Here is a 4584-nt window from a genome sequence, read left to right on the forward strand (position 1 = left end):
ACACACACACACACACACACACACACACACACACACACACACACACAATGCAGCCTCTTTTTCTTCCTTTAGACCCTTCTCGGCCGTTCTCTCCCCTTCTCCTTCTTCCTTCTTTTCCACGGGTTCCTCGTCCTCCTCTTCCCTCTTCTCTTCCACTTTGGCTCCTCCCCTTTCTCCTACCCTGACCTACAAGGCGGCCAACTGGTTCAAGGTCTACTCCGTTTTCTCTTACCCGTCCAGCATCCACATTGAAGTACAAGCAGGTCTACCATAGCACCTGGGAAAGGTTGCTGGACAGTGACTTGGGAACCCTAAGCTAGAGACCCTGGGGAGTCCTCCTACACCCAGGCCTCAGAGTCCAGCTCTAGCCAGGTCTAATGTGCCCGTGACAAGTTCATTAGCTTGATTGTCTCTGCTCTTACAGGTTTGTCACAGTGATACAGAGAGGATGTGCAGTTCTTGAAATTGTTGCCCCCTCTGTGAGTCTCCTCCTGTATAGAACATGGGTCTGCTGTGTGAGACGGTGTGCATGGGACCATCCTCAGCTGAGTAGGCACTAATACAGACCATGCTCCATATTTCAGCAAAGAATCTCAGAATTCTCCCTACACACCTCTCTCTCAAGATGGCATATCATTAGATTGCCAGGCTGGCCTTGAATTCATGGGCTTAAACTTTCCAAACAGCTGGGAGTACAAAAGTCTGTCAACCCTTGTCTCAGAAGGATTAAAGAACTTATATCTGGTTGCATTCTCCAATAAAAAGTACATAGCTATATATTCCAACTGTTTTATTATTATTATCATTATTAGTATTATTATTAATATGCACACAGACACACCACAGTGCACATGTAAAGATCAGAGGACAACTTTCAGGAGTTGGCTGTTCTTCATCTAACCAATGCTCTTCTCACAGAGACCCTGGCACTCCCAACAGCCTCAGGGTCTGCTTCCTGCCCTCCAGTCTGGGCAGAAGACCTCTGTGACATGGCATCAGCCAAGTCCTCGCTCACGAGTGGTCTCTGTTGCTTCCTCTCTCCATACATGGAATCCAGTCACCACATGAACAGTAAGGCTAGGCCTCGTGGAGTGGCCACATGAAGTCAGTCCAGCTAACCCCAGCTCTGACCCCACTGGCCACCAGACCAGAGGATGAGCTTACAGATGCTTCACTGGCAGCCTTGAGGCACCGCCAGTGTGGAAAAGTGAGTTCTCTCAGCAGCCCTGCCCCCCAAACTGCAGAATGACTCTCTGAAGTCACCAGGGTTTGCCTACTCCAATTTTTTTCACACAGCAGTGGGTCACTGGAATGCACAGCCCAAATCATACAGCTTGGAAGTAGCCTGGTTTGGTTTGTTTGACCAGAGGCTGACCTATTCTAGAGCCTGCTACTACCAGTGGGTGTTGTTAAAAAAAAAAAAAAATCCGATCAAGGAGGAAGCTTTCAGTGGTAGCTTTAGCAGCAGGTTGTAAGAAATGAATCGGATGCCAAACCAAATGGAAGATTGCCTCAGCTCTCTCATTCAAGCTGCCAAACTGACCGACAGGATGGAGACCAAATGGAAGCCAGCTCACTAAAGTGAAGGCGGTTTTCATCACACATATCATGAAAGAAATAAGCCACCGGCTGGCAAATGAAACCCGAGTGAGCAGGATTATTGGGGAACCCTCTCTGAGGAAGTGATCTGTACGGAGAGTTAGCCAAAGGGCCTGGGAAGAGAACCTGGGGTGGACTGAAGAGCTCACAGGCAACGTCCCTGGAGAAAGAGAATGAGACAGGTGTTCAGGGAGGAGCGGTTAGTGTGGCTGGAAGCCCTGAGGGATAAAGGAGCAGAAAGCAGGAACCAGGGGGCCACAGGCAGCAGATTGGATTGTTCCTGTCAAATACTGGAAACTGTAAGCAGGGAGTCACTGCATCTAATTTACAACCGGAAGTAGATCCCTATGCTGACAAGAATAGATGCAGGCCGAGCTTAGGGGTTGAGGAACATGACTGTGGGGGATGAGTGGGCTCCAGTGCATTAGAAGCCATAGAGAAAGGATGTGTTCTGCTTTGAAGAGCCAGACACTGTTGGTCAGAAGTGAGGACTCAAGTGATGTCAACTTCATCACCCGTTACCAGCTTTAGAGGTAGAACAGTGACGCCACTGTTTGCTTCAACAGGAAGGACAGGCTTGGAGGTGTGACAGGGTAAGAGAGCCTCAGTTCATAGGGGGCAGGGTCAGTTTGAAGCATCTGTCAGGATGTCCAAAGAGAGACCTAGCAGGAGGACATCAGGTGCCACACCCACCGGAGTCCAGAGGATAGCAGGTATGGCCCAGTGAACACAGATGTGTCCCTATCTGGTCCGTTTCTCTGGGTTCTCTTCAACTTGCGTTGTGAAATCATATAGAATTTTAGATTCTGCACTTAACAGAGCAGAGGAAACATTTCCCCACACATTCCTAAACCCTTTGCAAAAAGCCTCCATTTTCATGCTTGGAAATAATCCTCGGTGTGAATGTTTCACCCCCGCTCACCTTCCCCTCCATGGATATATGTCATTTCCTGAACGCGCTAGGCACAGTGTCACAGACCCATGATGCCAACATGTAGGAGTGAAGGAGGAGGATCAAGAGTTCGAGGCAGGGACTGGAGAGATGGCTCAGCAGTTAAGAGCATTTGCTGCTTATGGAGAGGACCCAGGTTTCATTCCCTGTACCCATTTGGTGACTCACGACCAACCATCTGTAACTCTAGTTCCAAGGGATCTGATACCTCTTCTGAGCTGCTGGCCATTAGGAACACCTATGTATAGGCAGAGACAAGCAGGCAAAATGCCCATACATACAAAATAACTCCTCCCCCAAATTTGAAGCAACACAGTAGATGGTAGGTCAGCCTTGAGAAATTCTCTCAAGAAATCAGAGACTAGGGGTATAGCTCAATTATAGGATACTTGCTTAGCATGCTAAGCCCTGGGTTCAATTCTCAGCACCATACACAACAAAAGTCATTCCTGGGGGTGATGGTGGTGTTCTGAAGGGGACCATTCACGGTCTGGTGGCAGAGAAAGGTGAAGAGAGCTGCATGGCAGAGCAGGGCTGCTAGGCCTTTGGCATCTGGAATCCAACCGTGGCAACTCTGAAGGGGCTGTAACCTGGCAAGGGGGTGTTTCTGTCATCACATACCGAATCCTCAGGACATGAGTACACAGAACAGGACAGCCAGGCAGGCCTCAGTGGTCTCTCAGAGTGCTTGGTGGTCAGATATTGAATGTAGGGGAAAGGGGCCTGCACAAGGCAGTGGGTAAGTCAGGTGTAGTGACACATGCCTTTAACCAGCCCAGCTAGGGAAATAGAGGCAGGAGGATCTCTGAGATTTTAAGGCTAGCCTGGTCTACATAGCTAGTTCCAGGTCAGCCAGACTATATAGTGAAACTCTGTCTCAAAAAAAATTTAAAAGGGGGGGGGGCTGGAGAGATGTCTCAGGGGTTGAGGGCTCTGACTGTTCTTTCAGAGGACCCAGATTCAAATCCCAGCACCCACATGGCTGCTCACGATTGTCTGTAACTCCAAGATCTGACACCTTCACACAGACATGCATGCAGGCAAAACACCAATGCACATAAAATGGAAATAAGTAAATTATTAAAAACAATTTTTAAAAAATGAAAGAAAGAAGTGGAGGAGGAGGAAGCGCCAGGCCTGTGACCCTGAGCTGTTTACAGCTCAAACAACCATTGCAACAGCCATGTTTGAGGTGACAACAGGACCCTTCGTTTTCCTGTTTTCCCTATAATACAAGTCCTGAGGCACTCCATACTTCCTGGAGGGAATGTTCCTCAGGTCACCTGGCCTTGAAGCCCGAGTCATCTGATGGCCATCAGGACAGTCTTCTAGCTGTGTGGAGACAGACTGAGCCATCATGTGAGTGAGCTCATCTTCCTGGTCTGGTTTTCAGGGACTCCTGGCCCTGTGGAGCTGCTCACTTTGAAGGCTCCTCCAAGTCTGAGTCCTGTGATTAAAAAAAAAAAAATAGCAGCCCTCACAGTTCTACTGCGAGCCACAGATAGAGAAGTAACCCCACTGGCAGAGTGCCCACTGTGTGCCAGACATTGGGGTTCCTGTAAGAGTCTTTGCCAAATGTACCCAGGCCAACGAAGAAAGTGCTTATCCCACCTGGGGTTGGGGGAGTTGGCTGGGAGCCCTATCTTGTGTGTGATTGGTGGAGAACCCGCACTTCAGCCCTTTCTTGTGTCACTTGCTTGGCACAGGTTCTAACCTTAAGTGAGAGGACTGACCTACGGTGGGCATCAGTAAACAAGTGGTACTTACTTAGGCGCCAGTGAGAAGCACATCGGCGGCACAGCCTGCTATCTCTCCCATCTTTCGGCTGATGGCAACAGAACTAGAGGTCTGGGGGGCAGCAAGGTCTTGTTCCTGTGTTTATGGGATTTGAGTTTCTGATGTAGGATAATCATTGGTGCCTTCCCAATTGGAACTGGCCTGGCATGGGGCCAGGGCTGCCGCCTCAGGGCAGGTATAAGAGGCAGGGAGGGAGAAGGGCTGGAGCCAGGTCGGGACAGAGACACCAGTCACAC

The sequence above is a fragment of the Grammomys surdaster genome, unplaced genomic scaffold (assembly GCF_004785775.1).
Source record: "Grammomys surdaster isolate TR1022 unplaced genomic scaffold, NIH_TR_1.0 677, whole genome shotgun sequence".
Lineage (NCBI taxonomy): Eukaryota > Metazoa > Chordata > Mammalia > Rodentia > Muridae > Grammomys > Grammomys surdaster.